The 16818-nt window shown below is 48.9% G+C and overlaps 1 protein-coding gene across 1 annotated transcript in view; it reads left to right on the top strand.

The window, feature by feature from the left end:
- ZBTB16 (zinc finger and BTB domain containing 16) overlaps positions 1-16818 on the top strand; it is a 189254-nt gene that overhangs the window by 118910 nt on the left and 53526 nt on the right. Inside the window, exon 4 of the mRNA XM_032641502.1 lies at positions 10873-10959. The gene's annotated coding sequence lies outside the window, so the exon portion shown is untranslated. The remainder of the gene's footprint in view (positions 1-10872; positions 10960-16818) is intronic.

Below are 16818 nucleotides of genomic sequence, written 5' to 3'. Positions count from 1 at the left end.
TACCCTGGGAGGCGGGGGGGGGATGGGGGCGTCCCCTCCATGCCAGATTTCGGGTGAAGGCCCGTGACAGGGAACTCCGGAGCTGCTTCAGTAGAAGGAGCAAGGTAATTGAGGTTGAGAGCAGGAGGCCAAAGGCTTAGGTCACAAAAAGTGCTTTGAGGCTGCTAGATGCCAGCAGAAAGCCCTCTTTCCATTATGATTCTCTCACCTGAGAATCCCCAAGTGGGGACCAGGGAGGAAGACGATTGTTGGTGACCAAGGGTTGAGGGGATATCCAGTAAAATCATGGCAGAAATCCCCACTGGGGTTTTTCTGGCCTTTTTACTTAGTTTCTTACAGAAGCCAAGACTGCAGTGCTACAGGATGAAGCCGTGAACACCTGCAAGCTTGGGTCCTCGCTGGCTCAGGCCAGCTCTCTCTGGCTAATGATTCTCTCAGTGTCTGGACTGTCCGTCCCACTTTGCCCACCTGATAGAAAAAGTTCTTCCCCAGGGGAGGGAACCCCCTGGCTGGATCCAGCCCCAGCTTGGTCCAGCCACCATCATCCCATAACCAAGGGTTGTAAGCATTTGAGCCCCTTTTTCAGCCATGCTTAGCCTTCTTTGCCATGTGCTTCCAGCTGCTTCTCCAACAACACCCTGTCATCTTTTCTTCTCCCTTAGGTCTCAACTAAAAACTTGTCATTTATAGATGGGGCAATGAAGTGACTCACCCAAGGCCACACAGCTCAGGCACAGACAGTCAGGGCTCTGGGTCCATTTCTCTCTGTGCTGCTGCAGGAAAGCGGGGTGCCCCTGCGTGCCGCTGGCCAGCAGACCCCTCCTCGAGCCAGCTGTCCACCTGCCTCATCTGGGGGGGGGGCTCTTCTCTCGTCCCAAACAGCTGAAGCCCATGCATTCAAGAGCCCCAGAGAATGCAGTGTCTCACCTTTCTGGGCCATGTACTCATTGCAGGTGGGCCTTCTTCCAGGAGCTGTGGGGCTGGAGTATTACCGGAGTTCCTAAAGGCTCAGGCCAAAGGCTGGTCTCCTGGAGCTCATCAACTTGATGAAGTGAAATTATTCCATAATCATAATAACTATCTAGGCACTTACTGTGTGCCAGGTACTTCATACAGGTTCTCGTTCACACTATCTTAGGAGGACAGATAACCCCATTTTAAGGAGGGAGGTAAGGCCACGAAGTTGATGCCAGGCCCATATACCACCAGTGAATGGCAGAACCCCAAAGCCGTGTCTAGCCACTAGCCGCTGTAGGGCTTTACCTAGGGGAGATCTCTGAGTTGGCACGGTGTGTCTGGAAGAAAGTCTACTGCATCACAGCAAGGGCTGACATTCCCACTGTAAGAGAGGTTTTTGTGCCATTGCTCTGATTCCCACCATACTTTGATCAGCCAATCATGAAAGTTGCCTGGGCAAGAAAGGGATTAAAGGCAGTGGTAAGGTGAACCCCTAAATCAGTGCTCTTAGATTTCAGGAAGATTTGTATGTTGTTTTCATTGCAACAGATTTACCATCCAACTTGTATTTTATTTAAAATAATTCACCTGAAATAGGTTTGCACTCATCTCAGTAGGAGGACGATAATGCCCGTCAAAACTTGGCTGTGAGTGTTGGGAGCTGAGGGGAGATGGGCCATTTCTTTGATCTTCTCCCAGTGGAGGGTGATCGGGCCATGTCTTTACTTGTACATTGTTGGTTTGTGTGGGGGTGTCTTGGGGGTGCACAACCATTATTGTCATTTGCCTTTCTTTACCTTCCACTCCCCAGAGAAAGTCTGCTGAAGACTTACCCAGAGTGGGAGTCTCTCCTCCTTCCTTTTTTCTCTTTGTGTTTGGTCTGGGGTGGTAAGAATATTTTAAATGATATGTTTATTGCATACATTTGACGCCTTTGTGGGTCTCAGACATTGACACTGGGGAAGGAAGCAGTGGTAATAAAGATGATGTTAGGGACAAGTAGCTTTTACTGAGGAGTTGCTGGATGCCGGACATGGTGGGAAAGGCTTTACATACACTATTTAAATGAATCACCACTCAACCCTGTGAAGTAGATATTCTGTGCCCGGTTTTACAGGTGAAGAAACAGGTCCAGAGAAGATAATTAGTTTGCCCAGGGTGGTAGCTAGAAATGGTAGAACCCAGGACTTGAATCTGTGTTTGTTTGATTCCAGAATGAGGGTTCTTCTCTACTAGGCAGCTGTATATTGAGTGTGTGTGTTTCTGCTGGCCATGGACTGTGTTTCTAAGCCTATCGGGTTACCTGCTGGTGCTAAAAGTGGCAACAAAGGAGTTTTCTAAGCCTCTCTGGGCTGCGAACTGAGTGGCAGGGATAAGGGACAAGGTGGACCTCTGTTTTCTGAGATATGAGAACAGGAGCAGTGAAAGCCAAGGGTGCCAGGGTACCCTAGAACTCCTGGTAGTATGATGTTTATTAGGTAGGCTAAGAAATGGCCTCTCAGACTAGAGATGCCTCAGCCCTTCCTTTTGACCCATCCCAAGATCTCATCTTCTACAGAATGGACTTCTAGCCAGATGTGAGGTGTCTGGCACTTACCAGGTCATTGATGGGAAATTGACTTCCAGAGATTGGAAAGCCTGCTGCCCCAAATCCCCAGTCATTCAATGATCTCTGTCGCCCGGCCAGGGAGACTGTCCTGGTGGCTTTCTCAGTCCTACCTTTGATTGAGGCCCTGTGTCATCAGTTCATCCCCCCACCCCCATCCTGCAGTGAGGCCAGGCCCTGAGGACCTTTCTCCTCCTTCGTTGTCACGGAGAACTACCCTTGAACCATATTCTGAGCCGATCAGTAGGGCTGGTTGTTTTCCAGGCAACCCGCATCTGCCCACCTGCTTTCCCTTTTCCCTCTCCCCTGAATCTGTGTCTCTTATGGAGGTGCTGGTTTTGTATCGCTTTCTGTTTTGTTGATAAAGGTGAAAGAGAGAGAGAAAGAACGTGTTATAGAGAGAGCAGGCTTCCAGCTCCTCTTAGGGAGTACACATCTCCTTGAGTGAAAGAACACGCAGTGCTGGCCTTTGGAATTGGCAGCCAGTGTACTGTTCTCTGTCAGATAAGAGGTACTGTAAATAAAACTGTACACCACGGCCCGTTGTAAAATGCCCGGCGTCTGTACTCATTGTTCTGACGGCTTATGCTTTTTTTGGGTCTGCTGTTTTGGTACACTCTGTACTTCCTTATGTAAGCAGGCATGCATATCTCATCAGAACAGTCAAGATGTTTATTTTAAAATCTCAAGGAATTAAAAGAAAAAGGACACAGTACTCAACATCAGATACTGGCAAACGTTAGGTGTTTTTTCAGTGGTTCCTTCCCCCCCTCCCCCCTCCCTTGCTGTTAGCACGGGGGTGGGAGACGTTTTGGAGGGGGAGGGATTTGGACATTTTTTTCTGCTCTCATTGGCTTCTGCCTTATTTACTTCAGAGAGACTCCAGCCCACATCTGATTGTGTTCGGTATCTTCTCGTCCCCTTCCTAGATGCACGGGACCCCCCACCCCCACCCCATTTCTGGGCAGGAAGGCTAGTAGGGAGGGGGGTTCTGTAGTCTGCCAAGGGGGAGAAGCCAGCGGTGGCTGAGGAGGGGCACAGCTGCGGGGAGCCTGCCTGACTTGCTGGATTTCGGCTCTGTTGCTGTTGGAATGCTGGGCATTTGATAGAAAGCTTTATGGTTTTGAAAGTGCTTTTCTGGCATGTCTCTCCTTTGATTCCTGCGAGGCAGGGTGATCCTTAGCCCAGAGTGAAGTGGCTCCCACACACGGAGGTCTTACACGGGCTCCAGCCTCCATGTGGGCTGTGGCGACTGCCTCCTTTCTTTTCACCCAGCCTTAACCTGCTGTGAACCCTCCTCCTTCCTCTGGCCCCCGTTTAACTTTCTGGAGGCATCAGGAAGTCAGGGGGAAAGGGGAGAATTCCGAATGGTCCGGCAGCTTCTGCTCCCCTCCCCCCTGGTGCAGCATCCCTGGGAGACTGGCAGGGGCGAGAATGTCTGTCTGTCTGTCTGTCTTTCCGTTAACACTGACTCTCAGATGAACTCAGTGCCTGGGCTGGGAGTGGGATCATTCAGCAGACCTCTGCCAGCCAGTGAAGGGTCCACTCGGGCTGACCGGAGCCTCCTGAATGTCCTGGAGGAGGGCTTGCTTGTTTGCTGCGGGGCTGTGAGTCCTGGGTGGCTGGGCGAGGAGCAGAGGGCCGACAAAAGGGACATCCTGCTCCAGAGGAAGCAGACAACTCCACTTTCTAAGCTTTCCTTTCCTTCTCCCCCAAACTGCCTGAGATCCAGCCAGAGACCATTTCCTTGAGTTTTGAAAAAGGGACAGCAGAGAACCCAGGGTGTGTAGAAGGACTCTGCCACCCCCTAGGGGACAGCGTGTCAGTGCCCCCTTCCCAGGCCAGTTCTGTGCCCGGGAACCTACCCGAGGGTTTCTTTATCAGGCAATCATTGAGCACCAACTGTGTGTCAGGCACAGAGTGGAGAATTGGGGATGGAGCAGAGGACAAGACAGATGCCAGCCTTGCTCTCACAGAGCTTACAGTCTGCTGGGGAGACAGAAAAGAGGAAAGGAGCCCATAGGCAGCACAGGACCTGTGAATGGGGCTCCTGGGACTTGTCAGGTTCGGATGTAAAAGCTGGGGGTGGGGGTGCCGTGGGAGGGAGGGAGAGCTGCCAGTACTGACACGCTGGTCGTATGACAGATCTTCCTGCACTTCAACAAGACAATCGCTCACGTTTAAATTAGCAGGACAAGGGGTGTGTGCGCGCGTGTGCGATTATAGTGAAATATGTCTTTACAAATGTGAGACTCACTTTACACAAGATAAATGGCCCCCAAATAGCTGTACACTGAATTTCAGTAAAAATCAATCATACTTTGCACGAAGGAGTTCTTGAAAGGAGTCCTGGCTCCAAGCCTGGCTGGGTTGATGGTCAGCGCCACTGACCGGTTCTGTGGCTCTGCCCCCATGCATGGCCCCAGCGCTTTCCGCACCTTGTCACAACCCCTTTGGGACGGTCTCTCACTATTCCCATTTTACAGATGGAGCCACAGCCTCACTGAAATGAGGCAACTCGCTGAGGGGCACAGCTGGTGATTAGCTCGGCTGGCATTTGTCTGGGATCTGTCTTACCCAAATCCTGAGCTCTTAACCACATTCTGCTGCCCCCCGCCCCCGCTGCCCCGGAAGTATAAAGAACATTGGTAATATAGCCACAGAGGGCCTGGCAATTAACAAGTTTTGCGTTTGTCAATATCCACTGTCTCCTTCAATCCTGACAGCCTCCAGTAAGGCAGAGGGATCCGATCATTCCCATTTCACAGACGGGGACACAGGCGCGTTGAGGTGTGGTGACGTGTGTGATGTCCACAGCAGGGAATGGCTGAGCCGGGCCCGGGACCCAGTTCTCCCCACGTTGGATCTTACCATCACCTCCTCTAGTTCACTCAGATCTGTAATTGCTGGGGAGAATGCGTGGGTCTAGCCCACTTTATCATGGTGTGGTTCTGCCTCTTTGCTATTTAATTTCTTTCCCTGCAATCCATACCCCGTCTTTCCCTCTCCCCTTGCTTATGCTATGCCAACCGGCCAGGCTCCCCACTCTTCCTTTGCCTGGACTGGCCTTTCTTAGTGAGTGGGCTTACCTTCTCGTTCTCCCCTCAGATGTCAGCTCATCCCATATAAAATAGACACCCCCGCCCTCTCTGTCCCTCTTCACTTATTTCTCTCTTTATCGCTTATTGACACCTATTTTATATTTACCTGACTTCTATTTTTTAAATTAAACAATTTTTTTTGGCCGCACTGTGTGGCATGCGGGATCTTACCCGGAGCAGGGATTGAACACCGTGCCCCCTGCAGTGGGAGTGCAGAGTCTTAACCACTGGACGGCCAGGGAAGTCCCTTACTTGACCTTTAAAAATGTGCCTTCCCCTCTAGAATATAAGCTCTCTGAGGGCAGGGATTTGTCTCTTTTGTCCATTTGCTGTAAGCCCCCCCTTGGCATCTACTTAACAGACATTCCGAAAACATCCTGTTTGTGTAGGAAGGAGATGGGGAGGAATGTCTGTCCCTGAGCCGTGCCCTGGACTTCTCCCCACTCCAGGATGAGCCCCAGGAAATATTGGGGGTGGGGGTGGTAAATGCAGCTGATATGTCCGTATGTGCCCATTGTGTTCAACTGGCATGACCTCCTTCCTTCCCCCACAACCCCCTTGCATAATTTATAAATATATTAGTGGCTGAATGATGTCACCGTAATGCATTTTGGGAATGGGGCTGTGGTTTATGTACACTTGAGTTGCTCTGAATGCAAACCTGACATCATACTGAAGGCAGCAGCAAACAGCATATGCACAGTAAACAGGCAAAGACTGTCTTATTGATTAACAGATGAGGCCTCTATTATTGATCAGAGCTCGGTGAGGAAATTTATCACTTTTAATTTCAGGGCTGCCAAATATTTCTGCCTCTGAGCCAGCCATTACAGAGACAATTTAAAGGCACATGCCTCCTCGCAAGGGGGGGGCGGGTGTCTCTGCCTCTCTCTGCTTGGCTCCTGTGTCCTGGAACTGACCGTCCTTGCTGTTGGGCTGGGGGTTTGGGGGGAGTCTGGGTGGGGGTGGGGAGTGCAGAAGCTTCATGAATGGGGGCTGGCGTGGGAGCCCATGTCCATGGTATCCGCGTGGGAGGGGGGTTGTCACCCACAGTCACTGAAGACAGGGGACTTTCACACACTCAGCTCAGCTTTGTGACTTCAGCAAGGCAGGGGTGGAGCGGGGAGGACTTCGAGGGCATCCAGATGCGGTCAGGCCTGGGCCAAGCCGGCAGCCTTGCCGAGCTCGTGTGTGCTGATCTGCTTTCTCTTCATCTGAGCTTGTATGATGGCGTACATCCGGCCCTTGACTGCCTACCTGCACTCCTTCCTTTCTCTCTGCTTCTCAGTCATTAAAGCAGATGCTCCTGCAGCCACATGGATGGCTGTTTTCTAAGAAACCTCCTCCCGCCCAGCCCTTCGAAGCTACGGCGTGAGTAGGTTCCTCACCCAGAGGCAGGGCTCCAGCACCATGGCGATGGTGATGGTGATGGCGAGTCCACGGGGCACCCTCCCCTTTGCAGTTCCTGCTTCCCTCCTCAGGCCCCTCCTCCCCCTTTCTTCTTTAGGGGGCTATGAGAACCGGTGGGATGTAGAAATAAAGAAATAAATACAGTTAAAATCCGATCCCTTACAGATCCGCAGAAAATCATTGCTGGCTAATGATTTGGAACTGGGGACAGTTTCTCACTATGACAGGGCTGCGACTTCATCCACCCCCAGTCGTCCCACCTCTGCCCTTTGAGGTGCTTGCTGCATTTCCATTATAAACGGATGGAAAGTGCCTTGGCTGTCTCTAGTGTGAACACAAGTCGTGACTGCTTTGCCATCGAGTTCCCTGGCTCTTTCTTTGCAGCTCTAGAAGCCTCTGACAGGTCCTTAGCCCTAGGACGCCTGCAGTTTGTAGGGACACCTGGAGGGGATCACAGTATTCTCCCTGCCTTGAGGCGAAATTCAACTCCAGCCACCTAAGACAAATGACAACATTTATTTTTAAAGCTCTTAAGGAAAAGTGATTTCATATCTTTACTGGGGCACTTTATCACTCATTTATTTAGTTAGTCAACTGATATTTATTGAGCATCTAATAGAGGGCATATCCTGCTCCTCATTAGGAATGTAGACAAGATCAATGCCCTAAATGTTTATTAGTATTTAAGTCTACACTAGTACAACTTGTATTCTGAGTTCTCGCCCTTAATGTGCTAAATACTCCAAGGCCAAGATTTTAAAACTATTTAAAGAGTAGTGGAACCCTTTTTTCCAAATAGAATTTTACAAAACCTTGATGTATAAAAGCATAAATTGGATTTTAATTTTTTTTTATTTGGGGAAAGGGATTTCAGAGCCCAACTTCATATTCATGAGGCATCTTTGCAGATGGACCCCTAGGGAGGCTGAAGGGTATAGGGATTAAGAGCAAAGGCTGTGAAGTCAGGCTCCCTGGGTTTGAATCCACCTCTGTGGTTACCTACTGTGTGACACTGGGAAAGCTATTTAACCTCTCTGATCTTGAGTTGTCTCATCTGCTAAATGGGTATATTCATACTATGTCCTTTAAAAGGTAGTTAGGAGGGCTTCCCTGGTGGCACAGTGGTTGAGAATCTGCCTGCTAATGCGGGGGACACGGGTTCGAGCCCTGGTCTGGGAGGATCCCACATGCCGTGGAGCAACTAGGCCCGTGAGCCACAACTACTGAGCCTGCGCATCTGGAGCCTGTGCTCCACAACAAGAGAGGCCGTGATAGTGAGAGGCCTGCGCACCGCGATGAAGAGTGGCCCCCGCTCGCCGCAACTAGAGAAAGCCCTCGCACAGAAACGAAGACCCAACACAGCAAAAAAAAATTAATTAATTAATAAAACTCCAACCCCCCAACATCTTAAAAAAAAAAAAAAAAGGTAGTTAGGATTAAATGAAATGATACATCCTAAATACTTAGCCTCATGCCTGGTATATGCCACAGCCTCAGGAAATCTGAGATGGTTTGAAAACAGCACTATACTGCTTTCTACTGCAAATATGTAGAAGAAGTAGTTCTGTCTCTTACAAGACTCTGATATGAAACTAAGACACAGCTACACTTAAAGAAATGCTCAGACGTGTTGAAAGGAATGCAGTGCAGCTGCGGACTAAAAGGGTAGAGCAGTGAGGGGCCGGCGTGCTTGGTGCATGCGTACTCCGGTCTTGGAAACGGACTAGAACCGGAGCGGACAGGAATGGGGCGGGGCGTTGCTCAGTAGCAGAGACCCACCGAGGGTCGAGCGGCGCCCACGGAGGGCCAGTGAGGACAATTCCCAGTGGAGCTGGACAGACAACTGGCTCAGGTTATGGAAGGCCTTGAAGCCAAGTAGAGGAATTTAGAATCAGTGCAAATTGTGAGCCCCTGTATTATTTTTTAACTTTTAATTTTATATTGGCGTATAGCCCATTAACAATGTTGTGATAGTTTCAGGTGCACAGCAAAGGGACTCAGCCATACGTACACATGTATCCATTCTCCCGCAGACTCCCCTCCCATCCAGGCTGCCACATAACATTGAGCAGAGTTCCCTGTGCTATGCAGTAGGTCCTTATTGGTTATCCTTTTTAAATAGAGCAATGTGTACATGTCAATCCCAAACTCCCTAACTCTCCCTTCCTTCCCCACTCCCCGCCGTAACCATAAGTTCATTCTCTAAGGCTGTGAGTCTGTTTTGTAAATACATTTATTTGTATCATTTCTTTTTAGATTCTGCATATAAGCGATATCATACGATATTTCTCTTTCTCTGTCCGACTTACTTCACTTGATATGACAATCTCTAGGTCTATCCGTGTTGCTGAAAATGGCATCATTTCATTCTTTTTTATGGCTGAGTAATATTCCATTGTATATATGTGCCACATCTTCTTTACCCATTCCTCTGTTGATGGACGTTCAGGCTGCTTCCATGTCTTGAGCCATGGTATCTTTTTGAGCAAGGAAACGTGAGGAATCAAGTGGCCTTCAAGGAACCTGCCTCTGTTGGGTGGATCAGAGGGTGGCTGATGGTGTGGCAGCTCTCCTGAGTCATTGGGTCATTCTGGGCATGACCCAACAAGGGCCTTGGTAGGGGCAGTGGTTATCGACATGCAGTGGAAGAGATGCATCTAGAAGACATTTTGAGGGAAAACTGCCAAGGCTTGTGACAGGCGCACCCTGGACGAGATAACAGAGCCTTGAAGACTGTTAGCAAGTGGTAGAAAGTCATCTTCACATCGTGACACTGTCACTTTGAGACTTGTAAATATGGTTCCAGAAAAGTCGATCAAATTGAATTGATTTTGTTTATTCCATAGATATGTACAGTAATACGTTCCCACTGGGTGTCAGGCAGATGCAGCTGTGCATGAGATGACATATTCCCTCCCTCGGGGAGCTGGAAATGGAGCCACAGGCGTTTAGGAGACACCCTGGTGAGGCTGTGACCCGGAATGTACAGGGTGCTGTGGGAGCACAGAGGAGGACTGCCTCACCCAGACAGGGGGCAAGGGTTTGGGAGCTGAGGCATGAATGATGAAGCGGGGCTAGCCGTACTGTGGGTCTGGGGAGAGGGGCAGGAGTGTCAGAGCCAGAGGAGGTACAGAAAGATGCTTGGAGACCTTGCAGTGAAGAAGCAAAGGGCTGGAGACCAGGGAACAAGGATGAGGAGAGAGAAGAAGCAGGAAAGAGAAGTGCAAGAAGGGCTTTGTGAGTCACCGTGTAGAGTTTGGACTTTATCCTGAAGGCACTGGGAAGTCGTTCAGAGGTTTTAAATGGTCAGGTACAGGAGGTGGCCAGGTAGACGGTTTAGTTTTAGACGCACTGAGTTAGGGGTTTATCCAGGTAGTGATATGTCAGCAATTCCTATCTTCCCCTAAAATATAATCTGGGCAACAGGGCACGTTACTCCTCATTGGATCACATACTCCTTTCCATCTCTCACCTGGAGCCAGCCCCCCAGAATCCCCCTTCTTCTTGGGCATCGCTCCCGGACCCCATCTCTGTTTGTCTTGGTTATGCTGGTTCTGTTCCTTCTTCTGTCTGGGAGAGCCCTCGGTGGGGCCATTCGGAGCTCAGTTGGGTGGGTGATCACATCTTGGAGGAGGGTCTGGGCTGGCTGCTGGGACCATGGGTTATTCCTGACTTGGGATCTTCACAGGTGTTAAGCCCCCTCCCCCAGGGTCCACCTGCAAGATTTTGGCCGACGACGCCCTCTCCTAATGCAATATCACTCTTGATAGTAAGGTAACTGCCTCTCCTTTCTTTCAGCGGGTGCCAAAGCCTTTGTCTGTGATCAGTGTGGTGCCCAGTTTTCGAAGGAGGATGCCCTGGAGACACACAGGCAGACCCATACTGGTGAGTGACCGATCCCCGTCCCGCAGGTCCTCCGCAGTGTGACGGCACGTGGACGTGAGTATCTTGTTTCCCCAGGGGAGCTGTGAGTGGGGATGGCTTGTGCCATGCTCAGCTACCGTTGCTTGTGGGGCTGGCTGGGCAGGAATTTATGTGTGTGACTTTGCCCCAGAAGAACAGCTGCCCTGGATTAGGCCAAGACCTCTGTCTCTAATAGGCCACTTAGATCCTATCTTCATGGAGACTCTTGTGGAGGCCTTAGGAAGCCCGTGATGTTATCTAAGCATCCCCTTCCCTTGGTGAAGGATCAGGAAACCTGTACCCCATCTGACTAACTCTGAAACCCTCATGTAGTGGGCTGGTCCTCCCTCTGCAACGGTCTAGTCATCGTCTGAAAGCAAGCAGTCTGTCCACAGGGTTGCGTTTGAACAATATTAACGAACAATGATATTGCTGTGATTTCACGGCATCAGTGTCATCTCATCGTGGTAGCTGGCGCCGTCATCATCATCCTCAATGTAGCTCACAGTTACTGAACGCTCACGATGTGCCAGGCACTGTTCTCGGTGCTTTACCTGATCTCATTTGTCCAGTCTTTCCATAACTTTGTTAGGTAGGAGGCTATTCCCATGTCATAGATGAGGAAACCGAGGTTCAAAGGAAGGAAAGTGACTTGCTGAAGTGAACACTGAGGACAGGAGTGGTATGGCTTAGACTGCCTGGTTTAATCCTGATTCTGCCACTTACTATCTGTGGGACCATGGATCAGTTACTCAAGCTCTCTTAATTTGGGTTTCCTCGTCCGTTAGAAAAGTGGAGTAATAATGGCACCTACCTCATAGCATAGATTTTGGGGGGAGATTAAATTAGATATTTAATTAAATAAGATTAAATAAGATACTTTATTTGAAGTGCTTTGGGGAATGTCTAGCTCATAATAAACATTCAATAAGTAGTAGTAGATGCATTTAATTTAATAAATATTTATTCAGTTCCTGTAATGTGCTCTGCACTGTTGGGGTCTTCAGATAACATTCTTCATGGAACTGAGATTCTCCAAGGGAGACAGGATATGCAAATAATTGCACAATATAATGCCAGGTCATAATAAGTGCTAGTGAGAAAAAATATAGCAGGATAGAGAGAAAAGTGGTATTTTAGATCAGATGGTCAGGCTTCTGTGAGAAGGAGACATCTGAGTAGAGTCCTAAAGTTGGGAAGTGAGTCATTCAAAGGTTTCAGGGAAGAAGGTCTGAGCAAAGGGAGCAAGCACTTGCAAAAGCCCTGAGGCTGTGTTGAACTTCACAGGTTCCAGGAAGAGCACGAAGAGCAGTGTGTGGTCGAGGGGTGGGGAGTGAGGTGCAGAGAGTGGTGGGAGGTGAGATTGGAAATCAGGTGGGTCTCTCAACCCTGGCAAGGAATTTGGATTTTATTCTGCATGTGCCAAGAGTCCTCAGGGAGGGGGACAAAAATATTTGCAAATCATACATCTGATAAGAAACTTCTGGTTTGAAAATGTAAAGAACCCTTAGGACTCAATAATAAAAATACGGACAACCAAAATAAAAAGTGTACTAAGGATCTGAATAGACATTTCTCCAAAAATAGACATATGGTCACCGAGCGCATGAAAAGATGTGTGACATCATTAGCCATCAGGGAAATACAAATCAAAATCACAGTGAGACACTACTTGACGCCCATCAAGATGTAGCTCTAATAAAATACTGGCAGTAGGAAGTGATGTTGAGAATGTGGGACAGTCAGAACCCTCACACACGGCTGGTGGGAGCGTAAAATGCTGCCGCCACTTTGGAAAACAGTCGGGCAGTTCCTCAGAAAGTTAAACGGTTACCGTGTGACCCAGCAATTCCACCCCTACGTGTGTGAAAACATGTATCTACACAAAAACTTTCACGTAAGTGTTCATGACAGCATATTATTTATAATGGCCAAAAAGGTAGAGATAACTCAACATCCACCTACGGATGAACGGATAAACAAAATGTAATTTATCCATACAATGGAGTATTACTCATTTATAAAAAGGAGTGAAGTATTGACACATTCTGTAACATGGATGAATCTTCAAAACATCATGCTCAGTGGAAGAAGCCAGTCACAAAAGGCCACATATTGTGTGATTCTGCTTCTATGAAACATCCATCATAGACAAATTATAGAAATAGAAAGTAAATTAGTAAATGCCAGGGGCTGGGAGATTTGGGGGGAAATAGGGAGTGACTGCAAGGTATGGGGTTTCTTTTTGGGGGGGTGAAAATGTTCTAAAATCGATTGTGGTGATGGTTATGCATCTCTGAATATATTAAAAACTATCGACTTTATACTTTCAAAGCATGAACTGTGTATTATATGGTGTATGAATTATGTCTCAGTAAAGCTGCATATATATACCTGCACACGCAAACGTTTATAGAAAAGGGGGAATATAGTCCATTGGAGGGTGTTGAATGGGGGGATGGCATGACTTGATTTATGGGTTTAAAATATCACCCTGGTTCCTGTGTTGAGAACTGACCATAGGAATGTTTCAGTTATCAATTGCTGTAGAAGAAACCACTCCAACAGTAGATTAAAGCCACGATGTGTTACTATCTCAGACAGTTCTGTAGTTGACTGTGCTCAGCTGGGCAGTTTTCACTTGGGGTCTCTCACTTGGTTGCAGTCGGATGGTGTCTGGAACCGGAGGCGTCTGCAGGCTCGATAGGGCTGGGTGTCCACGATGGCTTCCTCATTCATATATCCGCCTCCCAGTCCACCCCATGGCCTCTCTCTTACAGCAGAGCAGCCTGGACTTCTCGCCTGCCTGCTCAGGGCTCCAAGAGTCAGGAAGCAGAGACTGCCAGCCCTCTTAAAAGCTAGGCTGGAAACACATAGCATCACTTCCGCCATAGTTCATTGCTCTTAGCAGGCACAGGACAGCCCCAGATTCAAAGGATGGAAGAGTAGACTCCCCTTCTCAGGGGGGAATGACAGACACATAGGGGAAGAGGAACTGGGGCAGCCATCTGTGGAGACAAGCCACTAAGCGACCACAGGGACTGGAGGGGAAGAGGGAAGATCGGTCGACTGCTGCTGCTGTTACAATTATTGTCAATATCTTCTTGTCCTTCTGCCTCAGAAAATCAGCCTCTCTGAGTGGAAGACATACGTCCTAGCCCTGGTATCAAGGGCTTTGGGCTGGTGTTGCCCTGGCCTGTGGCAGCAGGAGGAGAACTTTCTAGGTGAGCTGTCATTCCAGCCAGTGACCCCCCTGGCTTTGTTAAAGAAGGGAACTTGGCAAGATTTTGCCCAGAGTTGCAGAGCTGGTTATCTTCAAAGCCAGAGGAGGACGTAGGTCTCCCAGGCTCCCAGCCAGTTTCTTATTGCTGGACCACATATGTAACCAAGAATCCTAGTCTGAGAATTCAAGCTGGGGGGCTGAGGAGACCGAGATCTGAGCCAGCTTCGCCAAGCATCTTCATTCTGTCCATCCAGATTAAACTTGCCGCAGCAGGGAGCAAGCTGCCCTCACAGCCAGGGCCAGGGCGAAAGGCTGCGTCCCTGCTCGGTGAGCAGATAGGGGTATTGTTCACAAGCAGACCCCACACACTTATTGAGCACCTTCTGTGTGCCTGGCGCCCACTGGGGATATGGCGGTGAGCAACACAGATGTGCTCCCTGTATTTCTTTATCAAACAACTTTATTGAGATATAATTTACATACTGTTCACCTGTTTAAAGTATCCAGTTCAATGGTTTTTGATATATTAGTGTATTTTTAAAACGGTTGTAAAAGATATATACATAAAACCTGCCATTTTAGCTATGTTAAAGTGTACAATTCAGAGCAGTTAATGATACTCCAACCTGTTTTTAGAGTTTGGTATTGATTCAGCTTTGAAAGTCAGGAGGCATCTTAGGACCAATGCCCTTCCAGGATTTATTAAGTCAGTGAGGACTTGAAAGTGATCAACACTTTCCAAAAAAGGATATTAGTTTCAGGTATGATTGGAAAGAACCTGGAGTTTGAGTCAGAAGCTGAGGAGGGGCATCTGACTTCACTGTCTAGCAGGTAAATCACCTTGTTCCTCATCCTTTCTGACCTTCAAGTCTCCTCACCTGCAAAGGAGTATAGTGACCATCCTTCCTGTAGCAGAGGTGGGTCCCAGCCCGTTCAGACTTACTTTTGCTTTATCTCCAAGTTGAATCCAAATTGTGGAGGAGAGACCAAGGTGGATGCTTTGAGAAAGGCTCCCTCCCCACCTGGCTGTGAGTGCAAGGCAAGCTCCCGCTGAGTGAGGGACTTCGGCCACTCCCTCTGTGGGGCAGGGTGCCCTTGGCTGGGGAGAGAGGCAGTAGCAGCCTTATCCTCAGCATTGGGTTGGCAACGAGGCAGCTCTTCTGACGCCCGTTTATCATCTATAGTGCTGTTTCCTGCAAAACCCAGATAGATCCTTAGACTCTTAAAATCAATGAAAGCACACAACTTGAAATCTAGTTGCCGTCTCCATTCTAAGACAGGGGGCCTCCGAGGAAGAGAGAGGCCTGGGTATGAGGAATGCTGAAAGTGACGCTAATGTTACTGGACTGGGAAAAGCCGGTGGGGTACCAGGTATCATTGGAGAGCCATCAGGAGGGCAGAGAGAGAACTCTGTAAAGGAGAAGCAATCGAGACCGTGGGAGAGTAAAGTCATGGTGATGCCACCTTTGTATTTCTTTTTTTTTTTGGCCACACCACGTGGCATGTTGGATCTTAGTTCCCCGACCAGGGATCAAACCCGTGCCTCCTGCATTGGAAGCATGGAGTCTTAACTGCTGAACCGTCTGGGAAGTCCCCACCTTATATTTCTGATACCTTTGTTGATCCAACTCTAACTTCAGTGCCCTTTCCACCAGTCCCCAGCTGCCTGCACATTGACTCACTGTTGTCTGTGGGTGTGTGGCTGAACGGTTTAGGGAGAGATCGTGTAGGTCATGGCCCTTTCCTGGGCAGGGCTCTTTTGGATCCCTGTGACCCATTTAACTAAGAATCCTCAACACCCTGATGCCCATGTTTCCCTTGGGAGATAGGATACAATTTCCCTGAAACAGATCAGGTCTGGGAGTTCCATGCCCAATGCCACCCGCCATGTCGGAGTTCACAGAGCTAATGTGTGGCATGGCATCAGATGAGTGATCAGGGTGCCTCACAGGTATTCTTGACACTGAAAAATGAATTTAGCAGAAAGTGTTTCCAATTCTGTTTTCGTCAAACAAAAGTCATCTTCACGTCTCATCCTTTCGACCCCACTTACCCTGGATTTCTGTCCTGATGTGTGTGACCCCTCCTTGTGCCCTCCCTCCAGGATCTTTTTTTTTTAATATATGAATTTATTTATTTATTTTTGGCTGCATTGGGTCTTCGTTGCTGAGTGCGGGCTTTTCTCTAGTTGCGGCAAGCGGGGCTACTCTTCGTTGTGGTACACGGACTTCTCATCGCGGTGGCTTCTCTTGTTGCAGAGCACGGGCTCTAGGCATGCGGGCTTCAGTAGTTGTGGCACGTGGGCTCAGTAGTTGTGGCTTGCGGGCTCTAGAGTGCAGGCTCAGTAGTTGTGGCGCAAGTGCTTAGTTGCTCCACGGCATGTGGGATCTTCCCAAACCAGGGCTCAAAACCATGTCCCCTGCATTGGCAGGCGGATTCTTAACCACTGCACCACCAGGGAAGCCCTCCCTCCAGGATCTTGGTGGCCTCCGGCTGGTGCTCAGGGAGGACACACTTATGGTTGGGTTGGGCTCAGGCTTCGTTGTCACACTTCAGTTTTCTGTTTTGCTGCAGTGAAGACTTTGAGGAGATAAACAGAGTCACTTTACACCTTTTAT

The sequence above is a fragment of the Phocoena sinus genome, chromosome 8 (assembly GCF_008692025.1).
Source record: "Phocoena sinus isolate mPhoSin1 chromosome 8, mPhoSin1.pri, whole genome shotgun sequence".
Classification (NCBI taxonomy): Eukaryota; Metazoa; Chordata; class Mammalia; order Artiodactyla; family Phocoenidae; genus Phocoena; species Phocoena sinus.
This window is presented reverse-complemented; position numbering and strand designations above follow the sequence as displayed.